The sequence below is a fragment of the Dinoponera quadriceps genome, unplaced genomic scaffold, assembly GCF_001313825.1.
Source record: "Dinoponera quadriceps isolate SergipeBrazil2010 unplaced genomic scaffold, ASM131382v1 scaffold397, whole genome shotgun sequence".
In the NCBI taxonomy this organism is placed as follows: domain Eukaryota; kingdom Metazoa; phylum Arthropoda; class Insecta; order Hymenoptera; family Formicidae; genus Dinoponera; species Dinoponera quadriceps.
Window position 1 is genome coordinate 288,080 of NW_014554705.1, and position 17,991 is coordinate 306,070.

Consider the following 17,991-nt stretch of genomic DNA (forward strand, 5'->3'; position numbering starts at 1 on the left):
CTCGGTGCAGCGTGTGCAACGGTACCTCCCACTACTGCACTGAGTCGTCCCTACACAGAGTCGAGATCCGCGCAACGCGATGGACAATGAGGTGCATGCCGTGCGCGTAATGGTTGCATAACGGGCGCGAAGTAATTCGCTTCGAAACGACACAGACGGACGAACGTACGGAGATGAGTGGTTCGCGACCCGAATCCGCTATCGCGTCCATCAGCCGCTTCTTAAAATAGATCCCAAATTGGAAGCAGGGTGCCCGGAGGAGGAGACGGCGGATCGAGAGCGCCGAGAGCGACGTACGAAAAAGTGGAAGTGTCGTCGCGGATAGCCGCCGCAGAGATAAGCGGATTTGTGTACATAGCCTACTTTGCTTCGGGTATTATCTGCCTCGTCGCGATAGCGATCGTCGCGGATTACGCGTGTAATTGACCGTTTTTCTTCGCGAGCGCTTCGCGAGTACAAAGCCCACTTCTCTCTCTCTCTCTCTCTCTCTCTCCGTGCATCTTCAACTTCGTATTTAAACCTACTTGATAACGACCATCTTTGGTTGAGATAGATTTTCTCTTATATTTTCCAGTGTTCGAAGCGTGAGATTTGTACGAATGCGAGAGCTAATTCTGCGGGATCGCGGAACAGCGATTGAGCACGTCACTTGTTTATGCGTATGCGAAAAAAGAGAACGAACAAGCGAGGTCGGCTGCAGCGGCGACAGATGCATCTCCGCAGCACGCGCCAGCCACGCAGGTGTACCACGTGGTGGTGGTGGTGGTGCGCGCGCGTACGTGCATGCGTGCGTGCTGTACGCGCAGCGTTCCGACTAAATCCTGCCGGACAAGGTGTCCGTCGGCGGTAAGGAGACGGCCTCCTCTCTCATCGGTAATCTCATTAATCTCCTCTTAAACTGGCTGAGTAAAACCGCATTGTCTCGATCGCCGAATACGATAACGGTAAAAGGGAAAACGAAAAGACACGAAACGGACGCGTTTCTTCGGAGAGAGTGGCCGTTTAACGAAGGAACTGGGATACTGGCGACGTCCATTTTACGGATGCGACTCGCAATACGACGATCTTAGAAAAAGATAGAGTCTCGTCGTGTTCCCGTAAACGGATAACGCGTAGAAAGAGAGAGAGAGAGAGAGAGAGAAAATCGGCCAATTTTTTCCGAAACGCGACGGCGTTAATAATACCGTGCCTTTATTTCTCTCCGCGCGATTACATAAGCCCGCGAATGAATGATAGAGTAGGATCTTTACCGCGCAATCGGGACACGCTGCTTGTGCATTATAAAAGGTGCGCGCGCGTATCACCTGTCAGCGAGACACTCGAACCCACGGCGCGCAGTTCGAGCAAAGTTCGGGACATTATATAAACATTTCGTCGAAGTCCAAGAATAATACACATGGTCGAGACGTATCGGAGGGATTATCGGAGGGACGACGTCGCATCCCCGACATTTCCCAGACCGTCTCTTAGATAAGAGGCCGAGTGGAGGCAGGCCGTTTTGTTTCCGGCCGCCGTAAAACTCGAAACATTTCAAGGGGGCCACTTCTTGAAGATAAGGGTGTAACAATGCGGAGCTCCCAGCTCGCCAGTCACGCGCGCTTAAACGAAATTCGATTATGGAAATCGCGTTATAATCCGGTTACGGCTCGGTCATATTCATCCGCCTCATTAATGACTGGACGAAGAAAAAGAGAGAAAGGGATTACTACAATCGAGGCGCGATAAACGACGCGAAATTAAACAGGTGTGTCGGACAAACCGCGTTAATTGCCGAGTTCCCGATGCGACTTCGGCACACCCCTTTATCCGCGTGCGACTTGAGGGCGATTCCGCGTATCGATGTACCCACATCCCATTAATGAACGTCGCGCACGCACGCACGCACGCAAGGCGAACAAGACGTATCGATCACCTGTTTACGACGAAGCCTTCCCTTCCTCCCGCCACACGACAACCGCGAAAGACGCGCGCCACCAGTTGCACAGGAAATATAACGTGTACGCAAAGGTGCATCCTCGACGCATCCGGCAACGATTCGCCTTTTTCCGCGAAAAAAAAAGAAATGCGACAATCCCTTGATCGCTACGATCAAATATACCGAGCGAGTAAAGAGAAGGAAACCGGTAAGAGCCGGTCGCGTGATATTCGGTGCGACGGTCTAAGGCAGCCAATTAAAAAACAAGAGGCCCCTCGGCCCGTCCTCCTTTCATCCGGATGAACATCTCAAGAGTTTGGAAATATTTGCGCGATTAAACGAAGGGAATGAAGAGAACGCGATAAGGCACGTCCGCTAGTAACAGTCCAAACAGTCTCAAGTTTCTCGCTTCTCTAGCTGCTCCGGCGGATCGTTGTCGCTTTCGCGGTCGGACCGAGGTCGAGTCACCGTCAGGTGTTCCGAGGGGGGAAGGAAAGCGCGATTCCGAAGCGATTCGACGGAGTGGCATCTCGAAGGCCGATTCATACGACGGGTCTAATAGCGATGCGCGTGACAGGAGCGAGATAGAAACCGCGAGACCGCTAATCGCGGCTAAGGATTTCCGAGCCAATTAACGGAGGCGAAAGGCTCTTCTCTTCGCGAAGGCCCATCCGTACGGCGATGCTATCGAGGCCGGTCAACGTTTAAGCAGTTTAGCGGCGCGCGATTCTATCACCTCGACGGATCTCGTCCCGACGGTAATGCATGCGTACGTGCGTGAGCGCGTGTGAGTGAGTGCACGCGCGCGTTTACACGCGTGCATAATGTAATGCAAACAGCGGGTGCGCGATTTTCCGCCCTGACGCTCGGCCTCCTTCTTTCACGCGTTTTATCGGCCCGTCGCGAATTTATCATTGTAATGTATGCGCGCAGGGGCCCAGTGTCGCGTCGGCCCGGTCTCGCACTTTCGCCGAGTATCTTGTGGCGTTTAGGTCTGGTGAGAGGAGAAAGAGAAGAGGAAGGCGGAGGAGAAAGAGAAGAGCGAGTCGCGTGGCACGGAGAGCGCGAGGACTCGAGGATGCGCACCTGTCCACCATCTTGGTCCCACTGTTCCGCTGGGCCCCGTATGGCATCTCGCGGCCGGTCGGCTTCGCCGCAACGACCACGGCGAGCGGGCAGGGAGGAAGGAAGAAAGGAGGAAAGAAGGAAAGGTGAGAGAGCGGGACGCAGGAAGCGCCCGAGACAGGATGTGGGCAGCTGTTTACCAGCTGGAGGATGATACCTCGGCGGCGGTGCCGAATGCGCTTATGAAACGCGTGGACCTTCGATCGGCGCCCCTTGCTTCATCGTTCGAAAAAAAGAGAGAAAGAGAGAGGAAATATCGAGATTTTTATGTTACCGTGTTAACCACGATACCGTCGTTTTTAGCGCTCCGATCAAAAAATCCCGACTAGCCCAACAATTCTATCATAATTCACTCTTTGTAATCTTATCTCGTTATGAGTCAACAAGATATTCGTATCGAAGAAAATAACGTTGTCAATCTGAGAATTGAAAAAAGACGATCAACCTGTTGAATTTTGACAATCTAGTGTTAAGTTTTGCTTACAAATAGAGAGAGAGAGAGAGAGAGAAGTCATCGGATACGAATAAACGAAATCGCATATGTTCTTCCCACGCACGAATAGCTCGGAGTTAATTTTCCACTACCCGCCCTTTTCCCATCCAATGTAAATATCGGCGAGACTGCAATAAAGCTAGATAAATATTTTATTAAGAGCGGTCGAAAACACGAATCGCCCAGTGTTTCGGTCTGCCTTCTTGTCTCGTTCACCCCACAGGTAAAAGCAGCAGCCGCCGCTGCTGCGGGGCACTTTTTAAAAGTACAAAGGGGGATCCAATCGACCATATGAATCAGCCTTCCGAGCCGAATCGAGCCAGATCGGCGAGAGGGATTCTGATCGAACGAGAAAGCCGCTCCAGGAGAGGCAGGAGGACAAGAAAGACCAGGAGAAGGTGGAGGTGGGCGAATGTATAGCGAAAAGGTGGAAGCCAACAAAAACTTAACTAGAGCTCCACTTTGTGTGAAGAGAACCTACCGAAAATCTTGCGGCAAACGGCTGTCACGGTTATGGCGGAAGGGAAGGAAGCGTGAAGAGACGCATTGTAAAGGGAAAAAGGGCCGATGGAAAATGCGTGTCGAGATAGTGTGTGCGTGTGTGCAGCGAGGTTCTCAATGAGAAAAATTCTCAACGCCATCCGCCCACACCCGGTCGCCAGCGGTCCTTGACCCACGATTTTCCTTTTCATTTCGTTCGACGTGAAATAACGAGGAAAACGTTATACGGAGCTGCTGGGAGCGGTCAGCGAGAGCGTTCGAATGCACTCAGACTCAAGGATGCAAAATACCGCGAAATACCGTGGAGATTTCGTGGAAACTACTGCGGGATATCGAGAAGGCAGAAGAGGTAGCGAGTAGAAAACGTGGGGAAGCCTCGCGTCCTGTGAGGATAGAAAGGGGATTTTGCGGCGCGTGTTGCTCTTAAATATTTCCACCCGATGAGAGGCGGATATTTATTCAAGACAAGAGTGACACAATTTTAGAATCCGCCCAACTCGACTCTTTCAGCCACGAATCGAGATAGGCGTCATAAAAGGACGAAAAAATACACAAATGAAAAATCACATTTTTAGTCTCGTGTCGTGTCTCAAATTTCGTAACGCACAGTTGATTCTTCGCATCCTGATATATACGTATGATTATCCTTAAATAGCAAATCTGCATATTGTGCGGACCATAACGTCACATCTGACTTTAAATTCACAGAGTGATGTCACGCGAATTTACCGTAATGCGAAAAATCGCGAACCTGTCGGCAAAACTGGGGCAAGCCTGAAGTAAAAAGAAAAAAGAAGAAAAAAAATAAGAGTAGAAAAGAGAAGAAAGAAGAACCGTTTCACCTGAACGCGATACGAATACCGGATTATCCGAAGAGACGTTCGCTCTGCGAACACCGATGCTTCGTGAATCCGAGGCACACACACTCTCGAAGAGAACCCGATGTTTCGCATGCAACGACCCGATATATTAAACCATCCTGCACGCCCGTTCTTTTGTCTCACGACGGCACCGGATCGACAGAGGAGAGAAGAGGCGCAAAGGGGATGAAGTCCCAATTTAATTCGGACGAATCTGGGGCCCGGTTCTTCTCGCCGTCCTTCTCGCGGCCGTTTACACATCCTTCTCTCCGCCGCCCCCGGTTCTTCTCCCTCCCGCCTACCCTCCGCGCCATCCTCCGAGGAATTAAATATTCCGGGGCCCGACGCGAGGGCACGCACGAGACCTCGGCTATAAAACGCGCCCACGTACAACAAAGACGGGGGACGTAGGTGGCCTGCTAATTTTTTATCGGTCGCCCGCTGCCCTTCCCTCCCACCCCTCTCGTCCTACACTCTTCTACACGGACCTAGAGGGGATCCTCGTCCTGTAGGACCTAGCCAAGGTCCTGCGGAGCTATTAAGACGAGTTTTACACCGTTCTTTTCGAGACCTTGCGAACCGCTACCGTTTATACGTGATTCACGATTAGCTGTAAGAATGATTTTAGCGACGAGGAAAGGAAATGATGACGCGTGGAAAAGTGATGCGACACAAACTTCCCTCTTTCCTCAGGAGTAAATGAGATTTACAAGTTAGAGAATTTAGTGGGAATCGGTGTGAGCAAATGAAACAGCAATGGCAAATGAAGAAAATTAACAATGATAATAATAACAGCTTCATCGTTACTTATCGTCGAAGACGTTCTCGCTATGTGGCGCAAAAAAGGTCACCAATTGACTACATTACGATAATTAAAGATGCGACAGATAAAATACATGGAAGACTAACGACCTAACTGAATTTAACTCGTCCTGGGAACTTGCTCATTATCGCGATTAAGATAACAAACTATCGCTGGTACACGCGCACGCACACACCCACACTCGTTCAACGGCGGCATTGTTGCAGCATCCTGTGTGGCTAGGACACACAACCTAACCTAGCCCAACTTGTGTGTGCACAGCGGAAGGGAGAAGTGAGAGTCTAGTCGGTGGGGTTGCAGGAGGGGTTGAGGAGGTGGGAAGGGATAACTGGCAGGGAATCATCGATTTTCGCGCGTCGCGCGGACGAATTCCGCAGATGTGCAAGTTCGCGGTTCTCGCTGCACTTTCAGTCCGCATCATCATCTCTCTCTCGTTTCGCGTTTACTCGCGATTTTCATTCGCGAGAGATGCGAATCGCTTGCGAAATCGACACGCGCGAGAGAGAAAATAATCTGGAGGATCTCGCTTCGTTGAACGTGCCAACGCGCGCAATATCTATTTTTCGACGAAACATGCATCTTTTAAACGGCTCGTCGAAGCGAGCTTCTCGACGAATCGATATCGCGGAGAGACAGCGCGATTTATCACACACAGTGGAGCGTCGCACGGAGAGAAAAGCGAGAATCGAAGCGACGCGACGGGCGATTTGTTTAAATCAAAATATTCCTGGAGAGATGACCGAGTTTCGCGACTGAGAAGACAGCGTGCGCGGCAGCGATGTCTCGCGACGAGAGGCGGCAGATAAACGGGTCAATACTCGGAACGCCACATCGGCTTTAATGCCCGACGACGACGAGGGAGGCGAACAGCCTCGGCGAGGGCTAGCGAAGGGAGGATGTTCACCCCTTCGTGGTCGCGAGCCGGAAAAAATCGCCACCCTCGGCTTCGATCAGCGACGGTGAGGACTGCGATCGCTCTGGCGGCGAAGCGATTACACAAAATCATATGCGTAAAATTGCAAAAGTTGCGACGTAAAATATCGCGAGAAGAATGCGATTAAGCGAACCCGGAAAGGGTAGGAAAAGAAGGAGGCGTGCTGTGGAAAATATTTCAAAAATGATGTAAAATTTCTAGAGCTATCATAACACGGGATATTAAATTAAACGGAGAATTCGGTCGAGAACGAGCGAAATGCGGCGTCGTGATTAAACGTCCGTGTTGAAGCGGAACGAAACGCGGACTAAACTCGAATTCAGAGCGAGACTTCGCAAGCGCAACAGCGGCGCGGTCTCACCGTCGTTGAAATTTATTCCCTCGCGTAGTGCGGATCGATGTGCGTGTCGAGATTCTTTCAAGGTTGCAAACCGACGTTGCATTATCGTCACCGGTGCATCGTATCGCATGCGGCGCGACGCGACGAGTACCGTTGCATCGGTCGTTCGCAGCGACCAGATAAAAGAGAGCGAGAGAGATAACGGAGCGAGCGAGAGGGAAGGTGGACGAAAGAGAGGAAACCGAGGGCGTTGAATGGAATAGCGAATTGACTTTGCGGAGGGACATTCCGGCCCTTTCCCCGCTGCGCCCTCAATCTCGATTGTGCAATTGTCGCTGCGAGCAGTCACTATCAAAGGTATCGTCAAGAAGAGAGGAAGACAAAGAACATTCGATAGATGGCCGATCCGCTGACCGATAAAGCTGCGTTTTCCCGTCTCGCGATTAAGACACCCTTTGAACTTTGCGTTTTCGAATTTCGCCGAAATAAAGTCGAGATCGACGATGGATCCAATTACTGGATCCGTTATTTCACCTGTCAATCGAGCCATTGTCCGATCCAGACTTTTCAATCGCGAGATCGTCGTCCTCGACCGTGCCATCTCTCTCTCTCTCTCTCTCTCTCTCTCGAGCAACTTGCAACCCTTCGGAAAGACCACCGACCGCAACGCGCGATGATGCGCTGACAACGTCCCCTCGTCGTGTGAGACGAGCCGCCGATCGTCACGGAAAAAGGAAAGCAAATTTACGTTCTCCTCCAGGTGGTAATTGCGGTGCGCGCCTCGAAGGTCGTCGTCCAAGTACAGCGCGACGCAAACGGCCATGCAAGCCGACCATGGTTACGCGTCCGCGGCGATTAGCAAACACCATTAACGGTTCGCGCGGACTGCGAGGCCGCGCAGATACGCGAACCGTTCTGAGGAAGGGCGAAGGAATAAAGAGATGTAGGAACTCGCGCGTCTCCTTCGGCGCGAAATAATGAACGAGACCGTTTGCCGCACAAGCACAATGTCGGCGTCGGAATGGCGAACGAGGCGCGCTCTTTTCTTTCGCACACGAGAATCTCGACGAATTGATTCGTTCCCGTACGGACTGCTCCAATTTCATCCATGGTCTTTGAGAATCGTTTAGGAGAAGCAAACGTTTCTTTCCCTCGGGGAGAATGAGACTCAGATTTCTCCGTTTACTTCAACGAAATCTCAACATGGAATTTCATCTAATTTCATCCAAGTAAGAATAAAATCTTCCTGAATTCATGAAACAATCTGACGGAAGATCCCCCCTTGCGCTTACATCGTGCGCCAGGTTAATCTGCCTGATTAATAATCGAGGGATAAAACTTTAGCATCAAGATGCTCCCGGTGTGTATATGAGAGAATGAGAGAGAAAGCACGCCTCCCACGTATACAGTACTTGAGAAAAATAATAGATTTTATAATTTCAGGCTTACTCGGGAATAAAATCCGCCTGCCTACTCGAACGAGAAATCGACTGTACACGTGCGCTGCCGTAACCGGCAACGCGCTCCGTAGGGAAGCATATAAAATCGATCTTTCGCGTACAAATCCGCGTACGTAGGTCGGCAGGAAAGAGGAAGAAGCGTCGCGCTTCCGTGAAGGCGATCACGTGCGTACGCAAAGGGCAGTTCTCGGAACGACCCTCGAAGTCGACGAAGGGGCTACGATTGCTGTTCGCCGCTGCGCCGTCGACTCCCCCTTGTTGCTCGATCGAAACGAATGCCGTTTATCGAATCACCCTTTCTTGCTCTGATATCCCCCTCGCGAGATTCAATCTCTACGTATCGGTATTCGCGACTAACGGATATTCAACGGTAACTCGTTTCGCAAATTAACCAAAGTAAAAAAAAAAGTCAAATGAAGATTGAGGTGTCGTTTCAATAACACAAATGTCGGCCAAAGAAACGACACTCAATCAATCAGTCAGTCAGTCAGTCAGTCAGTCAGTCAATCAATGGACAAAGATCTCAGGTCTTCGATGACGTCCGTTATCGGAGAGGGAGCGAACAAGCAAGGCGAACGCGAACAGCATTCGCATTATCACACAGGCCGCACCCGATGGCTCGAGGACGAGCAATGATTATCGAATGAGGGAGGTGAAGGCGCGCGCGCGCGACGCAACGCGAGACCGCAAACGCGGCCGGGACGAAACGCGAGGCCTCCCTTCCGTCACGAGGCTACGACGATGCGCCCGCTTACCAAGCGGGTGTCTATTTAAATCCTGGAATTAATTGACACGCTCGCTGACGCCGGGTTTAAATTTAGATCGTTGTGAGAATAGCGGTAAGTGAAAAAGAAAGAGAGATGCCAACAAGTATATAATTCTAATATATACACGAGACAATATAAAGATAACATAAAAGATAAAATAGTAAAATAGATCCATGTAATGGGAAAATCTTCCCAAACCCTTCAATTATTTCGTAATATTTTCGTAAGATAAATAAATAATAAATTCTGCTCGGTTAGATTATTTAAATATTTGTTGAAGTCTATCAGAAATTCTCTCCCACAAGAAACCTATTCTGTTTAAAAAGAATTTGTTTCACACGACCTCGAACATCCCGTACAGTCGGTTCTACGCATAACGAGCATTTTCGGAGACAACAGGACGAACAATGAAGCGCGCGCGGTTGCACGCGTGCACGCACGCACGCACGCATGGCGCGGCGCATACGAAGATGACGTAAGCGCTGATTACGCGTCGTTGCGATGGCGCACGCGGGCTCGCGACTCGCGTTGCATGTGCAACGACGTTCGCAGAATGCGGCAATGTATGTACCGGCACTGCCGCGTCGGCTTCGCAAGCGTGCGTGTGTTACATTATATTGTGAGCGTGCATATGTGTGTGTATATGTGTATGTATGTATGTGTGTGTGTGTGCGTGTAAACATACTACGTGCATACGTGTACATCCGAGTGCACGCGCGCACGAGAGCGAGCGAAGGACGGGGCCTTCAAGTACGTACATATCGCGCACGTATAAAGCTCGGCCGATATATATATATATATATATATAAATAAATATATATATATATATATTATATACATGTACGAGATCATCAGCTGACAAGAGGAACCAGGCGAAGCAGGAAGGGAATCGGTGGCCTCGTTGAAATGTCCTCGCAAGACGGGGGGAAAGAGGAAGAGGGAGAGAAGAAGCCAGGAAGGAAGAAAAACGACTTGTCAAGCGCGCGAAAATGAGCAGACTCCAAGTGAGAACATTTGTATCGTCAAGTGTTTCATCCTAAAATGTGCACATGGATAAATGAGCGGCGGTGCAGTGACGGTACTCGTATATATGTATTTTTGTATACGACGTAACAACAAACATACAATGTGCGTTTGTATAGATATTATATTTGAAAGCTTTGCTCTACCTTCTCTCAATAGAACTCTATATTCGCGCGTAATATGAGCTTGTGATAATCGGGAGACTGATATGCGACATTAAACGCGGGAATTCGACGATTAATACATATACTTACATACATACATCCATACGCGACCATATAACGGAACGGAATATAACAGAACATATTTTCGGCAAGAAAACTCGTCTCGAGGCCGCTGTTGAAATTTCCTGCTTGCGCAAAAAGCAAACACAACGACGCGTCCGCGCGAGACCGCGTCGGCGACAAGGCCGCACGCATCAGCTGGCAATCATCGGCTACAAAGTATCGCGACTGATATTACAATTTCGTCGAAGTTACGGAGGTGCACGCAAAAATGGACCCTCCCTCGAAAAGCGATGAAAACGCGACTTTTCCCTTCCCTTTTAATTCTTTTTTGTTTTCCTTTCTTCTATTTCGCGTACACCCCGTGCCGAAAACGCGACTCGTCGCGATTATAACTGTTCCCCTCGCGCCAGCAAAACGACACGATGAATTTCATTCCGAATTTAGACGGGGCGTCGCGCGAGCATGTATAGCAGGGGGGAGGGGGGAGGGGGAGAATATCGATCAGGCGAGTATTATCGAACCAGCCGCGCTCTACCGGATGTCCCGAAACGAGCGCACACCACGAGCCAAAGCGACTACCTACACCGATGAAAATGGAAATTGCAGCGGCACCGAAACGCTTCTCTTTCGGTTTCGTATTCATATTTGATTTGCACGATGCGTATATTTAACAAAGCAAACCTGCTCGCGGAGTAAAATGTGCACAGAGAAGTTTGCATTTTTCATCGTTGCACCGTTAATTTTATCTTTTTCGTGCCAACACGTCCCGAACTGCGGTTTGATCCACTCGAGTCTCTCGGGAGGACTTTTTTTTATTTGTATTAATTTATTTCGAGGCAGACATTCGCCTCGTTAGCGATAGAAAACAGCTCGTTGAACGCGATTTAAGCGAACCAACATGCTGCACTACATGACAAATAACATGCGAGCCTTTGAACTTGAAACGACAACTTGAATTGCCGCGGGAAGGCACGTGTTTATATTTATTAGTACGTTAATATAAAGTTCAAAATAACTTCTCTGCTGTGTAAAACAAATCCAATTGTGCATATTTTTTTCAAAATGATATCGACGACTCTAACATAGTATTTCTAATTGTCAACATAATATCGCAAAATATATGCGCAGAAAAGAAATATTCTTAGAAGACTTTAGTCTTGAATTGAGTTAAAATGATACATCAATGCAAATTCAATCGGATCAAAGCTAAAAAATCTTCTAAGAAAATAATAATATTCTTGTTTATACATGAGAATATCTATTCTTGATTTGAAACTCATTTTTTTTATGTACCATATGACATTAATTAACGCAGAAATTGCACATCCTTACTGGGAATCAAATGGTAAGACGCAATTGTCGCATCTACGTTTGATTTAGTATCTCTCTCACCCCAGGAATTTCACCCTACTAACGCAGGAACCTTACCGCCTCGTTGCTGCGCCTAACGCAGCAGCGGCGTCGAAGAAGCCGCAACGTGCATCGTCGCGACGACCTAAGCGAAGTTAGGTTTCAGCGTGCAACACAAAGGGAAGGGACAAGGGACGAGGGGGTGTTGGCGGAAGACGGGGGAGAAATGGAAGGGGGGTGGAGTGACGGCGGGAAAGGAGCAGGAGAGACCGAGAGCGCAGAGAGAGAGAGAGAGAGAAAGAGAGAGCGAGCGGGGTCGGGGGAAAGCGCCATTCGAGGGAGGGCTGTTGAACTTTCAGGGTCACTCCCATGGGCCCCTCGCGGAAGAGAGAAAGCGAGAGGAAGGCGAAGGTGGTGCGAGGGATGGATGGGCGGGGGAGGGGAGGATAGGGAGAGGAAGAAAGAGAAAGAGAGTTAGACTGGTCGGACACGAAAACTCACTCCTAAACCGTCTAACGACGAGGACCGACCGGTCGGCCAATTCGTCTCTTCTCGAGGGCCGTCTTCGGCCGCCTCATGTGCGCGATGGACGGACGGACGGACGGACGCGTCGCATCGCCGCCTCGCGTCCTTCCGTTCGGATCTTCGACGCGCGCACGAAAGCGCACGGGCGGAACCAGTTTTCGGGCCCGAGGAGGATGCCCGGCTTCTACCGGGGCGCAATGGTGCGCTTACAGAGGCCCGCAAGCGTGCCTCACGAGCGCGAAAGAGGAGTCGCGAGCGACAGCGAAATAGTCAGGGTCGCGCGCGCGCGTGCGAGAGAGAGAGAGAGATTCACTTTCGGCCGCCCCACTTCTAGACTTTGCCGTTGCGCTCGTTTCGCGCGAGGAGGAGATGCTGCTCGAATGTAGCGCGAACAAAATCATCATTTTTCTCGATTGTTTTCAACGTTACGGTCTTCGCCGCGGCCCTCCGTCATCGGCCAATGCAGAAAACGCAAGATGAAAAGCGCGCGGTTACTTAAGGCCGCGGCGATTATCCATCCGTTGCAAAGAGCTGACACGCTAATCGCCCTCCGGAATTGCGTCAATGTTAAACTTAAAGGTTAATCGCAAAGATCGCGTGCCGATGCGTGCACGTAATGTCGACGTAACGCATCGAAATAATTGCTCGGCGATCGGAGAATTTTTCTTTTCTACCGGTTTAAGTCCGCTCGCTTATTCCGATTTATCGGCTCGTCGAGGAGAGGAATTTTTGCAGCCGGCAGACGATGCAACGCCGATGCGCGCAACACACGCATAATTTTGCGTGAAAAAAAGGGGGGAGGGAAAAAAGAGAAAGAAATACAGGCGCGCGCGCGTTTCACGCCGCTCATCATCCGAGAGAGCAGCCTCGCGATCAGACAGGATGGCGGGGCAGGAAGTTAACTGTAGTCGGTGACTAAGTGCGAACAGGATTCCGCGTACGTGCCGGAAACCGTCGGTCGTCCGCGAAAGCGCGTGTAAGTGAGCACGTAGCGAGCGAGGAAAAATTGATAAGATCCAGATAAGATCGGCTCTCTGGTTCTTTGCTGCTGCCGCCGTGGCCCCCTCGATTAACACGGGGGGGGGGGGGGCCCGTTTTTTTTCCCNGGGGGGGGCCCGTTTTTATTCCCGAGAACCCGTGAGAGCGATTATTACAGCGCGCTCGCGCGCACGCTTAGCGGTAAACGCGCGGGTCTTCTAGGCGTAGCGTTAAATACCGGGCGTCGCGAAACTAACGGTTTTCGTTTTATATCCACCTTTGTCCCGTGCACGTACGTACGAGCGGCTACAGAAGACGGCGCATTTGCGCAATCCGTCATTTTCCAAGTAATGTTACACGAGAAAGAAGCAAATCCCTCGCGTTTCAACGGGAACAACATATATCACCAGCCGAGACGGCGCTCTCGAAATTTCTCCGAGTGAAATCTCACTCAAAACCGATGGGAAAATTCACTCGGAGCGACGGTGAAAAATATCGCCGCTCGAAATCGCGAGTGTTGCTCCAATCGATTTCGCACACGACAGGAGCCCATCATCTCGGGAGACGCACGGCGTCGACAGCGTCGGTGTCGACGTCCACGCGCGATAAGAAAGACGGACGAAAACCCGGTCGAAAGAGCGTGCGAGGCGTACGCAAGAAGAGAGGACCGCCCGTCCGTGGAGTTCAACGACCCGCTCTCCTCTCTAGTACCTGTATCATCCTCGACTCTCCTCCTCGGGCGGAGGAGGCGAACGAACGAACGTACGAGCGAGCGAGCGAGCGAGCAAGCAAGCAAGCACGGACGCATCATCCCCCCTGCTCCTCTACCTCCTCCCTGCGAAACTAGTCTTACGCGTGAATTACTCCCGCGGGATTCCGCTCGGGCGTCTTTCGAGATCGTTTCCAGCCTACGAGACTGGTTTTAATACCGAGCCTATTAGCGAAAAAAAAAACAGTCGTTACGATCCAAGTGACGTCCAACTTTTGCCGGAAGGAAATCAATCAGTCGGTGTGCGAATTTATTCCGCCTATCGCGAAATAATCGAATGCTTCTCGCGCATTCGGTAAGCGGTCTCTCTCCGCGACATTTGATTTCACGGTTACCTTAAAAAGTCGCGATTGCGCAATGTAATTCAGTTCATAGTTTTCTCGCGGATTTCGAGGCTCGCTTTCAGCGTCGACGGCCGCGCGAGAAAGCGCGAGAACAGACACACACACACACGCTCGAAAGCGTGATTGCGGCATTTTTGTGGCTGAGCTGAATGTTAATACAGCCGATGGAGCCGGCGATTCGTGGTGGACGCGAAGGGAGACGCGCGCGCGAAAGATAGAATCGAATTTTGTGTGTGTGTGTGTGTGTGTGCGTGCGCGCGCGCAGCGACACGCGTACGCGATATAAATGCCACAGCAGTCTGCTGCGGGGTTACACGCTTGAAAGTCGGCGGGGTTAAGTGGCCCCTCGTTTCCCGCGATTAGCGCGAACGTTACGGCGCTCCGTCCGAGATATTAATTCGCGTATCCGCGCGCGCGCCTCCGTCTTGTCAGCTGATCGGCTCGCGTGCGCCGGCCGTCGCGATCGGCCCAGCATAACGCAATCGCCGCTGTAATCGACGATTAATAACTGTCATTATACGACCGGCGAGAAATGCAAATACGCGGCGGGAGATACCTCGGCGCCGTCGCTCGCGCACGCACGTGCTCCTCTCTCTCTCTCTCCTTTTGTTTCTCTCGCGAAAGCGGCGAGATTGCTGCAAGATCTTCCGATATCTCTCTCGCCGGCGACAATGTGGATCGGAAGTGCGCACACGCTCACAATTATGGAAACGAGTCGCCACTGTCGAATAATCCGCTTTCCAGCGTGCCGTCGCACGTGCGTACCCTACCGGCTGCTACTAAGCGATTCATCGATCTCGTCGGGCCGAACCGAGCTTTGACCGAGAAAACCGGGGCCAGTGATCTTCGACTCGTTCAGCGGCACCGTGGCATTGCTTGAATGCCATGGTCAGTGACCGTGAGAGAGATCGAGAATTTCAATTCTGCGTCGACCCCCACCCCTACCGCCCATCTCGCGCGTCTTGCCGCGATTTTCGTCCGAGCTGGGGAGATTCAATCTTCTTCAAGATCGAAAAGCACCCGGAGTCGAATGCTTTTCGCGATTTGGCAATCATCGTAATTCTCGCGTCTCAGCCGACCAAAATTCGCCGGGTCGCTTTCGATGACCACACGATTTCGTCCAATTGAATTTTCACGAATTCGGGTCGTTATATTCTAAAGATACTTGGCTGTGTCTTTTGCGTTATTCAATCCAGTTTGGATCACGTGCACTTTGATGACGTTTCATATACGACTGTTCTCCGATCCGAAACTCCTATCATAAGCTGGTGTCGCAAAAGCGAATTATAATCGCTAGTGCAGTCGTGATTAGTCTGATCCTGATGGTATCTTTCGCGCGATTTCCCCGCTCAGTCCAACTCTCATGTTACAAATATAGAGGCCGCGCCTATTATCATTAAACGAACTTCAATCTCCTCGATCAATTTAGACTCGCGTCGCGAAAATAGGCCGCGGCTCTGTTTTATCCATAATATCCGTTTAATGATATCGCCCGCCTATATCGTTCCGATGTGCTCGAAAAGCTACAAATATTGCAATATGGGAACATCCCAGGAGCGATGAGTCTCTCGGAAAAAAGTGTAAAAAGGGGGGGAAGGGGCAAGTTTTTTTGCAAAGCACGCAGGTAATTACGGTAATTAACGGTGGCAGGTCGAAACGTGAGGCGTCGTAATTTTGACCGGAAAGACGCCGGCATTTGCCGCGCGACCCAGTTTTTCGCGATGCATCCAATCGGTCAGTTGACGGTCGGAAGCACGGCTAATCTTCGACCTTTCGCGCATTATCATCGTGGCTCGGCATTTACGCGACTTGTTGCATTTGCCCACACAAGCACACGGTAATTAACGCCCTGTTAAATATCACTTCACGTTTGCCGTTTCCGATTTCCGCGGTACCCTCACTGACCCTCTCGATTTAAAAGGTCGACGCGCTGTTTGCCATTTTATTAAACTTTAATAGCTTAATGGAGGCGATATTTAGGAATAATCCTCGCTCATTTTCACATGAAGTATCCCGAATTCATTAAAAAGTAAAACAATTTAAGTCTCTTATAACCCAATTCTATCTTCGTGTCGGAAAAAGCGACATAAAAAGAAAGCGGGGTAGTGAGATATTGATCTTGGGATATAACTAAATAATGAAGAACTTCTACTAATAAACATTATCTCTCCGCGATACCCGCCTGAGAAACAGGAATTAATGACTGTTACGTAAAAACTGTATGCCGTAAACACTAAATCCGATTTCAAAGATATATGCCAGTATAAAACTTGGAAAATGAAAACTGCATGGTATTATAGAGAATTTAGATGGCTCGTGATGATGAGATGAGCTCTTGATTAATCACTCGATGCTGTTTCGACGAGTCGTGAGAAAGATATTTCGAAAAAGAGCATTCGCGTGAGGTATTCTCCGCTCGAATTATCGCAACACTGAAGTGAAAAGTACAAAGGTATCCAACGATCCGATCCAAATGCCAAGGTTTAGAGCAACACTTCGATCTCGCCTAAGTATTACGGCTTTTATTCGCTATTTGGAGCAAGGCCTCATCAAGGCCACGAACATAATGGCCGGAAGTGCGGCTTCCACGCGAAAACGTCATGTGCACTGCACTCTCCTCGCGAAGATTACGAGTGTATGCGGCGCGTTCGCATGATCCGAGGACGAACTTGTCCCTGTATTACCTTTAAGGGAAGGTGCTCCTTTTATGTAACGTTAGCGGACCACTGAGAAACCTGTATTCAACTTTCATTGTGTCTTTTATTTCAAAATGCTCGCGAGACGTAAATATCCCTCTTTTTCCAGACTTGGATCGCAGGAAAAAGAAGCTTTTCTGAAGCTTTTCGAAAAATGTAAATAAAATCACGCTGAAATTTTTCGCTATATATCCCTTCGAGATATTTACGAATCAAACGGCACACATACACACATACATATATGACGACATTACAAATCAACAACAAGAACCTGACACGACTGTTCACTTCAAATTTCTGTCGTTTTGATTTTTCCGCAAACATTTCTTACTTCTGACACGCATCAAAATGTCGCAGGGGTGCTTTGTGACAGGAATCTCTGACGATTCCGAATAATAGAAGAGGAAAAATAGGATTTCAAATAAAAGCAAGTTATTCCTGCATCACTCTCGACGAGTTTTCACATAAAATCCCCATAATTCGAGACCTTCATAACGGCGCTGTATCGCTGAAAGCTTTTAATTTTCGTATCACACGTCACGCGTGATGCCACTTTCATTTTCAGATTATCGATATGGAGTGCGGCTTTTTGACAGAAAAAAGGAAGCAAACGAGCGAGAGGGAAAAAGAATACGGAACAAGAGAACGGGACACGTATATTTCGGCGAGTGCAGGAAACCCCGCGGCCCTCCGAACTTCGCCCTGCGCGCATGCCGCTTGCACATTTAAGGGTCAAAGGACGAGGAGCCGAGGGCGTACACGAAAGCGTCCCCGAGGCATCGATCGCGGCACTGGCCAAAAATTCGCACGCGGCTCTGCTCCGTTTCGAAAGGGGAAGAGCATGCGGGGGTGGAGGAAGAT

General features: G+C 49.9%; 1 protein-coding gene across 2 annotated transcripts in view; it reads right to left on the reverse strand.

Annotated features, from left to right (window-relative positions):
* LOC106740982 (histone demethylase UTY) overlaps positions 1-17,991 on the reverse strand; it is a 55,549-nt gene that overhangs the window by 22,762 nt on the left and 14,796 nt on the right. The gene's annotated exons all lie outside the window — the stretch shown is intronic.